The sequence below is a fragment of the Cololabis saira genome, chromosome 15 (assembly GCF_033807715.1).
Source record: "Cololabis saira isolate AMF1-May2022 chromosome 15, fColSai1.1, whole genome shotgun sequence".
Lineage (NCBI taxonomy): Eukaryota > Metazoa > Chordata > Actinopteri > Beloniformes > Belonidae > Cololabis > Cololabis saira.
Window position 1 is genome coordinate 31,617,416 of NC_084601.1, and position 15,458 is coordinate 31,632,873.

A 15,458-nucleotide genomic window follows, 5' to 3' on the forward strand; every position below is an offset into this window, starting at 1 on the left:
GATGACTAACTGAGGATGGATTTTCAGATAAGAGAAGTCAACTTCTAAGACTAAGTACGAACCAATCTACATATAGGCACTAAAGCCATGCTTTAACAAACACATAATTTCTTTTGACTGGATATCTTGTATTATGAAACAAATACATCCATTCATTGAGTTTCTGGCAATTTAAAGTAAAGTTGAGGAGCAGCAGTCTAAGACGAGGCCCTGGCACTCGATCCTCTCCTCAAGCAGTTCAGGGGGAGCGAGGGATTCCCTGGCCAGCCTGGATCTTATCTCTCCAGCGTGTCCTCGGTCTGCCTCAGGGCCTCTTCCTCGATGCCTAAAACTCTACTCCAAGAAGAGATTCTGTCCAAAAAAGTTAACATGGGCAGCTCCAACAAAAAAAAAAAACAAGCCATGTACTACTGGCAGCGAGACCCAAACTCTCCATTTGTCTCAGAAGTGACAGCATCACATCACATCGTCTTATTGAAACTGCTGTTCTCACAGTTCTCCTTCAAAACATTTTGTTTTGTGAGATATGTTTGAACGTTGTTCTTTTGAAGGCTCACACAGACTGTTGATGAGTTTAGTTTGGGACGCTGTTCAACCTCCAGCCTTCAACCGTTAACGGTGCCCATTGGGGATTTTGAAGTTTGTTAATGATACTTTTATCAGTTTTTTGCCACTAACTTGTTCATGCTTTCCTCCACCAGATAAATGTTCTTTTTGCTACTGACATGATGTACCCACCTCCGTGCTTGACAGTTGGAGGGGTGTTCTTTTGAATAAATTCTGCATCCTTTTTCTTTGAATATTCTTTTACTCATTGCACCTGGAGAATTAGGTTTTAGCAGCATAAAACTACCGAGATTCTTTTTTTTAAACTTATTTTATTCTCCAAAATACATCACTCACATTTGTGGACTTCTGGAAGATTCATTTGTCAGTTTTTCAGCCCTGTAAACCAGAGCAAACATGACCTCGAGTCTGATCAAACTTCTTAAGATTAAAATAACTTTTCTTACGTATTATTTCTCTATTGTTTCTGCTATGGGCACAACTTCTTAACACCCTTTTATCTTCTTATAGCTTGTGTTGCTTTGTAGACATAACCTAAATTTATGGACTGCGGATTCATCAAGATAATGAAAAAACTGTACTTGCATCACTTATCTTCTCTTTCCTCTACACTGATGTACAAAATAAAAAAAATAGCAACTAAAAAGTTAAAAGTTTAATCAGTCTGCATTTTCTTCTGCAAGCAAAGCAAACAAAAAGGACCCATTATTCAGTTTGAAGACTATTTGCGATAAAGGTAGCGCTGCAGGGGTCAGAGTTTCTATTACACACTGTTTTTTGAATAAGCTTAACCCTCATAATTCTTCATATGTTCGTCCTGCAAGACTTCTCTTCAAAACAATGCAAAAGAAAATTCCAAAGTTGAAGAAGATGAACAAAAACATCTTTAGTTTCTGAAAAACGTTTGTGATTGTCACCACAGCCGTTGAGAGAACAGTCAGGTAATGAAGGCAGCAGGTGATTATTCGAGACAAAGCCCTTACATAATACGTAATGATTAAATGGTGTTACAGCACAACTACATTTATTAATGAGGCCAAAAACAGCTGGAAACAAGATTGATGACTTTATATTGACCTGCTGCCAGAAATGCGTAAAAAAAAAGCATTTCTATTATACTTTTGTGTCAGAATGGATTATTGAATCGCCTGAAAAACCACATTGTGAAAGCGTAAAAAAAGCATCTACAATATTTAGGAGTTTCCATTACAGGTTTTTGTCTTCCATATTTGGGTTTTCCACAAATCTAGGAGTAGTGGAAACGTGACTAATAGTTAATGAGAAGTGACACTGAAGAAGCCTCAAATGAACACATGAGTACATATGAGTAGCGTTCGGGTTCACAGCTACCAGGGAACTCTGAAGCATCTTGAGAGTCGTGAACTTTTAGACATGGAGCTCCCACTCCATCTCCTAGGAACATATTCAAATCATGTCTATCCACTGCCTCTGAAGATGTAATAGCATATTAAATCAGTTAATTACACAGTTGGAACTTAAATGTGACAGATTGTTGAACTCTGCATAGTTTTATGTTAATTAGTCATGACTTTATGCCTCTGATGACTAATTGGCCTCTTAGGCTATGTACACACGTAGCCGGGTATTTTTAAAACCGAATATTTCCCCCCTCCGTTTATAAAATAATTTGTATCCACATTACATCGTTTTAAAAAAAAAAAACCTTCCACACATAACCGAAGATCTGCGTTTTCGACCACATTCATTCCAAACCTGTAGATCATCTGTTCCTCCGGCCTTCGGGCCTGCCTCCCCCGGGAGCCGCGTCTCCTTCTCGGTAACAAGCCCGAGTCCCCCCCAGGTGTCCCGGTGTCAAAAATCTTCACTTTGCCCGGAGTTTTTTTAAACATTTGTTTATTTGCGTTTTCATGTGGATGACAGGTCCAAACGTAGGAAAATATCTTCGGTTTAGCAGATACCCGGCTACGTGTGTACGGGGCCTTAATCTCAATCTGAGACTTTCAGGGTCTTAAATAAGGAAGAGTATTAGGGCCATGCAGGAGAAAAAATATTTGAGAGGGGAAGATTTTTTTTCATTTACACTTGAGAAAAAAGTCGAAATATTGAGAAAAAAGTCGAATTGTCGAGATAAATGTTGAAATACAATTTTGAGAAAAAAGTCGGAATTTTGTGAAAAAATAAATTTTGACTTTTCTCAACATTGACTTTTCTCGAAATTGTACTTCAACACTAATGTCGACATTTTCTCGAAATTGTACTTAGGGACATCAAGGACTGGATGTCCGGAAATTTCTTGCTTCTAAATTCAGATAAAACAGAGGTTATCATTCTTGGTCCAGAGCATCTTAGGAAGGGATTAGATGGTGTTGCGATGGCTTCCAGTGGAACTGTGAGAAACCTTGGTGTTGTTTTCGATCAGGATTTGTCGTTTAAACCATATGTTTGTCAGGTTTGTAAAATAGCATTTTTCCATCTACGTAATATTGCAAAGATTAGGAAAATCCTCTCGCAGAGTGATGCAGAAAAACTAGTTCATGCGTTTGTATCTTCTAGACTAGATTACTGTAATGTGTTATTAGCAGGATGTCCAAGTAATTTGCTGAATAGGCTCCAGCTGATCCAAAATGCAGCAGCACGAGTACTGACAGGAATTAGCAGGAGAGACCACGTCTCTCCAGTGTTAGCGTCGCTCCATTGGCTACCCGTAAAATTCAGAATCCAATTAAAAATTTTATTACTTGCGTATAAGGCCCAAAGCTCCGCATTATTTGCAAGACCTGATAGTGCCTTATGTTCCTGGCAGAGCTCTCCGAGTGAAGGTTTACTCGTAGTTCCTAGAGTATCCAAATGTAGATTTGGAGGGCGGGCGTTCTGCTATCAGGCACCATTACTTTGGTGAAGCCTATAGTTAGTGTTTAGTAAACCTCTAGCTGGTGTTGGTAAATCTCTAGGTAGTGTAAACTCTAGTGTGTTAGAGTCAGTCATAGTTGCAGCTATAGAACAAGACTATAACAGTTAGTCTCAAATATAGCCTCGTGGTAGATATGCTGCTATAGGCCTATGCTGCAGGGGGGCACCGACATGATCCACTGAGCGGTGCCTCTAACCTCACCCTTCTTCTCCTCTCCTCTTCCCTTCCTCTCTTCTCCATTTCCATTTTTATTTATTATAAGTATCTCATAGCCATCATTTTTGTCCATCGTTCCTGTAGTTTCTTGTGCTGGCCCCCTTTTTTCTCTTTTGTGCATGTTTGCAGGCCGGAGGTTCTGGAGCTGCGTGCTGGCCTGCGCCCCCCCCCCCCCCATGTGCTCATTCTCTTCACTACATTCTCTCTGGTGCTCTAGTCGCTGTTCTCGTTTAAGAATTGCTCCGTCGGTGTAACTGCCATTGATCCTTCAGGATTTTATCTCTGCTTTGTTTATTTGTCTTCCATGAAAAGAAAATCAGCCACTACAGGCTCCAATAAAGGTCATAAATGTTTTAGGGAAATACTCCAGGGCCAGTGGCTCGATGACTGAAATTCAAAATAGTTTTTGGCTCAATGTTTAAAGCCCAAGCTTCATTTGCTTGATGTAAATAATATTTATAAAGTAAGCTATGCACCCTGAAAAACAAAGGTTCTGATTTTCCATATATTACAATTCTATTGGATTTAAATAGCGTCTATTACAGTTCAAGTTGTCTCGAGGTGCTTTTCAGAGACCCAAATGCATGACCCCGAGCAATTTCACCATCCATCCAGCTAGATGTTTGATTTTCCAATGTTAAATTACCATAATACATACATCTTCCCAAAACCCATCACACAAGTTCCAATGTTTTAATGTATGAGAGGCAAATACCCTCCTAAAAACACACCAAGGAGAAGTTTCAGAACTATGTCAGAGATCACAGGGGTTCCCATAGGAACTAATGGGATTTCTGGACATGTTACATAAATGCACAGAAGCATAATGAGGCAGTATCATTTCTCCAGCAGGTCTCACGTTTGCTCCAAGGCCCTTTTCTAGTATGGGGTGTCTGAAACACCTTCCCTGGAGGGCATCCGGAACAAATGCCCAAAACCACCTCAGGTGCCACCCTTTAAGCCCAGCCAACATTTACATGTGGGACACATCTGAGGGAGAAACAGGCTTAGAAATGAGACTGTAGACTCGGTCCAACCACATAAACTAATCCAAGTGGGCAATTCACATGGGGTTGCAACCAGATGAACAGCGTTACGCGTTATTTAGTAACGCTGTTAGTTTCGGTGGTAACTAATACTCTAATGCATTACTTTTTAAATTCAGTAACTCAATTACCGTTACCAAACGGTGCGTTACTCCGTTATTTCTGGCCAGCTACAGTGAAGATTTTTTCCCCACACGCGGAGACCAGAGGAAACGTAGTGGGCGTGTGTGTGCGTTCAAAAACATGAACCGTCATGGCGAGCCAAGAGAGCAAGGCGAGTTTCGCAACGTGGAGATTTCATTTCGGTTTTGTCGAGCAGCACAATGACAAAAAACATTTCAGTGGAGTTTAACCGAGGGATGTCTGTAAGCCAGGTCCAACTTGACAGAACAGCACATCTATGTGGTAGAAAACATGCTACCTATTTCTATGGTGGAGTCTCCCGCTTTCAGGCAGCTAATTAGCATGATACCATGCCCAGGCGGCACACGGCAAATGGGACGGAAAACTTTTTCGAATAACTTGGATAAAGGAATAAACAAAAATGGAAAATGAGCTAAAGAAGAAATTCGAAGCGCTGGACTACATATCGAGCACCGACATGGAGTCCAGCACTTTTGCACTTTTATTCAGCCTATATTCAGCTTGTTAACAGTTTTGTGTTATTTATTTCAGAGGTCATTAAGAAAGAAAAAAAGGCTTTTGTTAGGCTATGATGTTTTAGAAAATCCCACGTTTGTTCAGTTTATGGCTGACTTAAAGGGGACCTATTATGGCATTTAATGTATATTTTAAACAGGCCTTGAATGTCTTAAAAACAATCAAAAGCTTGTTTTTGCTACATAAATGAGAAATTCAGCCTCTGGGCCATGTCTTTATTTTTACCATTTCTAACCTCCTTCTCTATGAGGGATTCTGAGGGGCGGGGAGGCTATGATAATGAGGCTCTGTGCTGATTGGCTGCCTGAATGACGTGTAGCAGGGGAGGGCACAAAGCCTCACTCTGGGCAGAAGAGCACCCGACTGCGTACACTACTAAAGCGTGTCCCATGCGAGCGAGCGTCAGCGACAAAAATCAATTCCCTTGCTTTATTTTTTTTGCATTGGACTGTCCTAACGCGAGTTTAAAGGTTTCCGTGTGGACAGAGAGCGTCTGATGTCACGCAGCTCGACGCGATAGTCGGACGCTCGTGTCTTATGACACGGTGTAAACGACTCCCTGGGATCTTAAAGCCTGAATTACGGTTCTGCGTTAAATCGACACGTACCCTACGCCGTAGGCTCTTGCGTTGGTGTAACGCAGAACCATAAATCAGCCTTTAGTCTTCACACAGGAAGCTTTAATTGAATTCTAAACAGGTACACCACAGTTATTTACTCCGATTCCTCATCATTTCATTTCTTATGTTACAAGACAAATGAATCATGTTAACTGTAAAAAAAAAATCACAACACTGAATGTTCACAAATGGCAACTTTATTGTTAAAAAAAATAAAATAACATTTGTACACATTATATACACCACACACTGTTTATATACACCAAGTTGTATATAAATAACATGTATGCACTATTGCTTCAGGTGCATTGCTTGGAAGATCTGAAACCATCGACAGAAAAAAATTTATTACTAATAGAGCTCCGGTGTTACCCGTTAGGTAACACCGGAGCTCTGGTGAGTGGCTCCGTTAGGTAACACTGGAGCCACCGGAGCCACTCACCAGAGCTCCGGTGTTATCCGTAGACAAATATAAATAACATAAAAAAGTGACGTCACTTACCGCTGACTCGTGTTTCAGTTGCCGGGTCCGTACTGTTGGTACTGATCCTTTTATGAGGGTAAGTGTTGATGCAAAACCTAATTGTTACTGTCCCTCGTTGTTGAAACAGCCACACGATATCCCGCTTCGGAACAATGGCGGACGCGGAGTTAGTTGTGGGCATGGTTTCAGCTGCGGAGGCCGACCTATGGAAATCGCTCCATCGTTACGCAGAGGTGGACAGAGTACTCGACCCCAGTACTTGAGTAAGAGTACAAATACTACTGGTCAAAATTTACTCCGTTACAAGTAAAAGTAGCTCAGTCAAAATATTACTCGAGTAAGAGTAGGAAAGTACTTGCTTTTAAAAGGTACTTAAGTATCCAAAAATAAATGCTTTTAAACTTACTTTAAGTAAAAGTAAGAGTAAGAGTAAGAGTAAATTTCTTATTTTCCACATCAGTAAATTACTATATTTTTTCTAAATTAATTTAAGGATCTTTTAACTCTTTCTGAGAATTAACTCTTTGAAACCAGCTGCACTGATGTGCTGCTTTTAGAACCACAATGTTATATAAAACCTGCAGTCTTGACTTGTTGCGGCTCTGTCTTGACAAACGCAGGCTACTTTGGCGGTATCGTTTTGAGGAGGCTTGACGTATTTCCGCTTTACGTACATCCCAGTGGAGAGCGTGCACTGTGATAGGTCTCCTCCTTTGACAAAAACAGCTTGTGTCCAAAAGGATTTTAGGGAAGAAGAAAAAAGAGCAGACCTGAAAGTAACGAGTACTTTTCAGCCTTCCTAGAAATTTACTCGAGTAAAAGTACAAATATTTGTCTTGGAAATGTATTCAAGTAAGAGTAATAAGTACCAAAGAAATCTAATACTCAAGTAAAGTACAAATCCTCTGGATATGTACTTAAGTACAGTACTCAAGTAAATTTACTCCGTTACTGTCCACCACTGTCGTTACGTAAGGACGGGAGCAGAATCTGAACGGCTCGTAAAAGTCACATGACACTGGAAGGATCATCCAGGCGGCTGTACAGACACTGCAGAATTTGGTTGCTTTCCTCCTTCTCTGAGTTGGCAGGCTGAGGGGAGACCACTTTATATATGTTAAAGCAAAAAAAAAACCAACGTGTTTTTCATAATAGGTCCCCTTTAAATAAATTGCCATTTAAAAATAGCTTTGTGTTTGTGTCAGATTTGTTTGTACAGACCATAATGCTTAGCATATTTCAGTGATGTGAATGCAAATTAATTGAAACTGTCAAGTTCATCAACAGTTTGTATTATTCTCCATACATTACCATGTTGAAATGAAGGCTAGAGGGGCATTAATGGGAGCGTTTAAATTTATTTATTTTTTAACTAAAAAGTTACTTTTCATAGTAACTCATTACCCTTTGGTCTAAGTAACTGAGTAACTTTTTAATTAACTAGTAACGGTAACTAATTACTATTTTTCAGTAATTAGCACAACACTGCAGACGAATCAATGGACAATCCCATATAGGACTCAGATTTTTTTAGCCCATGTATACCTTGACGGACCTTACATAATGTTGGCTGGAAAGAGATCTCATTTCATTATCTTGTACTGAACACCTCATTATTTTGGTCAATACTAATAGATCATTGACTGTAGCTGAAGGATGGATTGCTGAGCAACTGTACAGTATCCCAGAGGAGCGCTCACTTCACAATGACAAACGAGTGCAGAATCTCTGTGGATGCTGCCCCTTTCTGCCTTTCAGTCTCCTTGACTGGATTCTATGTCAGGAAAATGGTTTCTATGGAGTTAGAAACCATCTTATCAGAGCTAATATACAAAAACCACCGCATGTGTCCAAAGATGGGTCAGTGGTTGCTTCATGTGCCATAATCCTCTGCTGAAAGCCTCCCTGTGCGTTTATCAGAGTGCTAGCAGACTTAATGGGATTTTAATGAGTGTAATAAGATATCAGCATCCCACATCTTAACCAGCACGTGGTATAATTGTTTCCCCATCAATCTTCTATATTGTGGCCCAAATCTAAATAGACTTTTAATAAAACAGGAATTTCTTCTAATTTCCATCTTGCCACCTTCTGCTCTAAATGTCAGAAAACTGCACTTGTTTCAGTAATGAGTCTTTTATGAACTGCATCTCTCTGGCTCTCCTCTACTCCCAAACAGGCAGTGTGTTGTGATCAGACCTCTCTGACTATTCACCTTGATGGACCCAGAACCCCCCGAACAGCCTCCCCTCCATCTCCCATTGGAGGACAGACGGAGCCAGACCCCGCTGTGATTGGTTGCTAGGACACAGCCTGTTGCTGGGCTGTTTCCATGGAGATCCCCATCGCCTTGTTGCCACTCCTCATCCAGATACAGACAACAAGAGAAGGATGGGAAGGAGAGACCGAGGATGACAGTGACAGGAGAGAGTGATCAGAGTGGATGAAGGTGTGATATGAGAAAGTCGGTGTAAAACTGAGTGGAGGTGGTGGGATTTTCAGTTGAGGAATTCTGGGAATACTGCGGTTAAGATGGCGCATGTTGGTCAGATGACGTCTCATCCTGCATTCTGATTTTCCTTTTTAACAAGTTGAATTCAAACAAACAGATTCACATCCACATTTTATATATATCCAGAAAGCAGAGGACTCCTGCTCTGTGACTACCACATGACAGAAGACTGTTGGCATTCAGAGAGTCATCCAGAGCCATCTCTATGGTGGGCACAGCTGCAGCCTGCAACTGCATGTCTGTGCTGCCTTTTCCAGCTGTTGCATTTATTCTCAGCAATACTTCCCATTAAGATCAATATCTATTCCATTTAATTTCACTGTATCCCAGTTTACCAAATCCAGGTGTTTTATTGCCATCCGGCATGATTCCTCTCAATCTTCAGTGCATCACAGTTTAACCTTTGTCTGGTGTTAGCTTTCTGTTACCATCTCCGATGTTAACGGGTCGGTTTTGACCCGTGTTTTAAATCATCTCTAAAATACACTAAAAGCAATTATCCGTCATCCAATTTGTTTCTCATCTCTTGGTTATATTGTTAGGCTTCCTTATCCATGAAAATATTGGTTTTAATATTTTTGGTGTGGGAACTCTGGGCCTTTTTTTGTCAGTATAGCCCTTAATTTCAATTTTAAAAACTGGTAAAATGGGCCTCAAGAGAATCATATGAATAAATGAAAGGTTGTTGTGTTACCTGGCTATTACGGAGAGGTATTAGAACACATATCTTAAATAAATTTGTTTCATTTATTTTTTCATTTTAATATTATTAACTATAGTAACATCTATGGTGTTATGGGTAAATTTTGACCCATTTACTTCAAGGAAATGGAAAAAAAGTAAAAGGTAACAATTTCAATCAGAGCATTTTATAATTTAGTGAAAAAAAAATGTTGGATATTATTTTGTTGAAATAAAGGTTCCTGACAAAGTCAAAAAGCCTTGATGCAATAAACGCATTTTTGTGGTAGTTTCATGAATTTAAAACCTAAGAACGGGTCGGTGGCGACCCTAACAACAGACGAAGGTTAAGAAGAAAGATAAATATGACTGATCAAAATGGGGTGGGGGTTCAAGGGTGGCTCTAGTCTAGAGTCTAGACCAGGGGTTTTCAATTCCGGTCCTCTGGCCCCCCTGCCTTGCTTGTTTTAGATGCTACCCTGCTTTCAGCACACCATGATACAAGGAGCTGTGTCATCAACAGAGTTGTACAGACCTCGATGACAAACTAATGAGGACCATCAATTAGAATCAGGTGTGTTGATGGAAGGAGACATCTAAAACATGCAGGGCAGGGAGGCCCGAGGACCGGAATTGAAAACCCCTGGTCTAGAGCAGTGGGTCTCAAATGGGGGTACGCGTACCCCTTGGGGTTCGTGAAGGCACTACAGGGGGTACGTGAGATTTTAAAATATACATATATATATATATATATATTTAAAAAGTAGCATCCATGCAAAAATCCTTTAAAAATAAATATTTCATAAATAATTGAGGAAAATATAAGTCTAAATTCATAAAATGAATTTTATCTTCAGGAGTAGGCTATTCAACTTATTATCATAAAACCGCAGAGTATCCCCCACACCAGGATGGTTCCACCTAACCTGTCAATGCCACCTGGCTTCACCTGTCAATCACTTGGACCAACGATGGAGTCGTGGTTGAAGCGTAGCAGCAATATGTTTATGTTTAATAAATCAGTTACTGATGGCACAGTGCTCTGTTTTACGTCTTTTTTTTTTTACAACCAAAAGTGCTTTGCGCTGGTTAGGGGGTACTTGGCTGAAAAAATACTTCACAGGGGGGACATCACTAGAAAAAAGGTTGAGGACCACTGGTCTAGACTATATAACAGCAACTTGACAAAAAACAAACGTATTTTATTTTAAAAGGAACACGCCTGGAAAGCTGGCTGAAATGCACCGTCCTTATATCAATCATTTTTAGCCATTTTAACTTGGCTGACTTGGTTTATGTTAACCTATAAGGATGATAATTTATACCCCCGTGACCCTGCAAAGGATAAAGCGGGTATAGATAATGGATGGTTATTTATATTACCGTACTTTGCATCCATTTCCATCAAATGTGTCCGAACACCTTTATTTCAAGTGTCAGGCATTTACATACTGGACGGAAGGGGTCAATCAAGTTCCTAGCACCCAAACAGCTACTGAGACCAAAAAAGGGGGAAATGTTCTGCAAAGAAATGCCAGTATGTCAGCGCCTACTGACACTTGAAATGTTGTCATTAGTGAAAACAGGTTTTCTCCTTGCGATTCTTCCTAAAAGGCCACATTTGTTCAGTATTTTTCCAGGTGTACACATTTAAAAACATGTATCTTGCCAATTTGCCTCTCACCTGTAAGGAGCTGGGATAGGCTAGGTTAGACCCGAGTGACCCTGCTAAGGATAAAACGGGTATAGAAAATGGATGGATTGAGGGAATGAGAGACTCCAAATTGTTTGGAAATTACCTGATAATCCTTCCCAAGTTGACAGGAACAATTACTCCTCAACAATCACTTTCTTCCCTTCTTCCTGCGTCAACCCTTCAAAAGCTCAAGACCACCAAAGTGCCAACATGTCTGCTTTAACAGAGGTGCTCATACCTGCCGACCATCAGTTAATCAAGTGCCTTTGATTATTGACACCTTTGCTCTTAACATTGAATTTGTACTAAACTTTCCCACAAACACTGCTTCAGGGATTTTTCCTGTTTCGGTTTGAGTGAGATCAAGTTGAACCTTGTTGAATTCAACTACGAAGGAGAGGATAACGCACAACTTCTCTCACGTCGGTGGATAACTTGTTGCAGTTAACAGTTTTTACAAAACATTAGTTCTGATTTTGACCACTTCATGCAACATTTGGTCTCTTTTTGATCTCCACATGTGAGTGATTGCATATATGGTCTATGATGCTCACCGGCTTTCACCTCGCTTGCTTGTCACGATGTGGTAAAGTTGGATCCAGATGCAGGAGATCAGGAGGCTGGAGTTCCAAAAAACTTGATTTATTTTTACTTGAGAACCAAAAACACTGCTAAGCATTATAAAAAAAAAAAGAGTTACAACACAACTAAAACTACAAAATCCTGATATGAAGGAAGGAAACAGTACAGACCAGCAAGGAAAGACAAAACAAGCTACACACAGAAGGCTTAACGAGACACAGGTGCAAACAATCAGGGCAGATGGGAATAAGGGAAGTCAAGACGTAACTGAAACAAAGACACAGGCTTTCAAAATAAAACAGGAACTAAACACCAAAACCATGACAAAGGGGCTCACAGTTGGACTAGTTTTTGCTTTAACAGCGTCTGTGCGTGAAAAGGTTTTTAGACAAATTAAGCAGAAAGGTAAACATGCTGATCTGGAAGACAAAACAATCAAATGAAAGAATCCATGAATGTACAAATGTGGTTTAAACTTCTCAGGTCTATTGGTTTTCTCCAGTTCTTCCCATCATCTAACAGTTATTGCTGCACTGCTGAACTACCCTGCATCATTTTAAACCCATGTCCCACAGGAAGCAGGAATAAAGAGATCTTTCAGGACATAATTTGAGGCCCCACAACATAGTGGGGATTGTTTTAATCTGGGACTGTAGACCGCTGTTCAGTGAGTCCAACAGAATGTGATGAACACTGCAGCAGTTCAGCCCTAGGGGATGCCAGGATGCGTACTATACTGACCATTCATTCAACACGGACCAAGACGTTGAACTTTGACCTCCAGGAAAGCAATTTTCATGCTTTTCATGCTAGTGGTTTGAATGAAGCAACTGTTAAAGAACTGGGCAGAAACAGCACATTTCAGAATATGAAGGGTCAACAACACCCGGCTTTTCTGCACTGATTGATGTCGCTTTGTCTCCGATTTCCGACTGTTTCAAATTAGATATGAATCACAGAGTATTTTTTATGTCTTCTTAAGGACTAAAATAGATTTATAATGTAAAAGTTAAGAGAACGGAAGAGCATTTTCCCCAAAATGAGTCATGAGCTCGCACCAATATGAGATAAATGTGTTGCTTCATAACTTACAGCATAAATGGAGCAATTTCTTCTTTGCTCTGCAGACAGATGTTCGATTTTACAATCAAGCTTGGATTACTCTCAGCGATCTGAAGACCTTGCAGGTAATATAGTCTGAAGATCCCTTTAACGGAGGAGAAGAAACTGTCTCGTCTTTCCAGCTCGTGTGTCTGTGACCTTCAGCCACACCTGGGGAGTACGAAAGCACCTTCACCGCTTCCTCCTGACCTTTATCCCTCCTTCCTCTGCCACGAAACGCTTGAATATAAAACAACTGGACTTCCTCCCTTAAAAACTTTTCACCTCTCACACAAAAGGCTACTTTGGTTTTAGTTAATTGGTCCCTTCAGACCAAACATCTCCAAAAACCAAGAAAACAGGGCCACATGACGACTCTTTAGGATTTTTAGGATAACCTGGCCCAGACAGCCTCTCCTCTGTCTCTTCCTGACGCTCCCTCTCCTCTCCATCTCTACACTGCAACCCTGTAACTGACTGCGCCCTCTGCTGGAGGAATTCTGAAACTACATGCTCAACCTCTGGGTCAGGGACATTTTCTCTGAGCTTCTCTGTAATTAAAGAAAGCTGCTGACATTGAGGGACAGAACCGGTGCGATTGTGGCCAGTGGAGTTGTTTAACAAGAACTGCAAACCTGCAACACCAGAAAATATGGGAAATACTATCACAGTGTTTACTCAGTGTTTGGATTTTTTTCTCTCATTTTGCATGTGTTTTCCATGACTGTAAAATTGATCAATCATTTTCCAGGTTTTCCAGGACGCGTGGGAACCCAGAGTATGAATATTAGTTGCGTAAAAATCAGAATCACAATCAGAATCAGCTTTATTGGCCAAGTTTGAGCATTGTCCAACAAGGAATTTGACTCCGGTTATTTCGCTCACTGTACCCAGATTTAAAAATAGAAAACAGTAAATAAACAGATGTGGCACTGTTGGAAGGTGCATTGTTGCAGCACGTGATAGTGCCATTAAATTACTGTTATTCATCATCATCATCATCATCATCATCATTGTTTATTAGTCAGACTCGAGGTCCATAATAAAAACCTACAACACTCAATACATAAGAACACAAGATTAAAAGAGAGAGAGAAGAGAGAGAGAGAGAGAGAGAGAGAGAGAGAGAGAGAGAGAGAGAGAGAGAGAGAGAGAGAGAGATTTTGTTTTTTTGATTTTTACAAAAACACTTTATTTACATATGTGTAAACTTACAAACGTTTCACATTAAAGTGTTAATGCATGTAACGTTAAAAATAGAATAAAATAAATTAGTCCCTTAAAAACGGTGCAAATAGCAGCTCATTGTCTTTCACAGAACATAAAACATCCTCCCAACACCAACAATCTCTAAAATCATCCAAATTACCAATGTTCTTGCAATATCTAAATTCTAAAAAGAGCCTGGCTCTGACATTGGTTAAAAACACTTCTCTGGCCTCCTGCCCTTCTTTGTTCTCAACCCTGTTCTTCCTGCTTATGTATATGGCCATTTTCGCTTCACCAATTAAAAAGTTTAGGAGCTGCCACTTCTGTCTTTCCTTTCGCCTGTAGCCAGCTCCCATGATAAAAACCTCTTTACTAAAAGCCACATTAAAAATACTAAAAACCATGGTTAAAAGAGAGAAGAAACTAGTGAGTCTCAAGCACTCTGTAAAAACATGGAAAACAGTCTCTTTAAAATCACAGAAAGAACACTTGTTAGAAACAGTAGGGTTAAGAACAGAGATAAAAGCATTAGAAGCAACAGCACCATGTAAAATCCTCCACTGGAGATCACCAGCTCGTTTTTTGAGGGGAGGTTTGTATAAGACCCTCCACTGTGCATCTCTGTCCATTTTTTGTGTCCATATAGTGGAGGGTCTGTTGCTCAGTCCGACCTTGTGGATGCTTTTTACACAGTTCGCATATATGGTTTTCTTGTCAGCTCTGTGCAGCGTCATCTTTTTCACGTTGGTTGTCTTTAGTAAGGGGCCGGTCAGCTCCCCCAGCCCCGGGCTCAGGATGATGTCAGGGAAGGGGTCTGCAGGGTCAGGTTTCCTCTTTTTGGCACAGTAGTCCACCAGGAGACGCCTCTCTTCTCCTGAAAACCTTTGGCCCCACAGCTCGAGGATCCTCTGGGCCACCTGACCAGACTGCAGCCCCAGCAAAGAGCCCAGGGCTCGGGCATCGCTCAGCGCCGGCCCCACTGCATCCACCAGCTGCCTCAGAGTGTGGGTGCCAGACTGGACCAGCACCGCCGTCAGTCCAGGTGTAGTGTTGTTGCTGACGTCCAGTCTGGCTCCATGGATCAGTGGTTCTCTCAACAACCAGTGCAGAGAGTCGGCTGCGGGACATCTGTTCTTAATAAAAGACTTAAGCCCAAGACTTAAAAACACCTTGATAAAACGGAGGTAACCC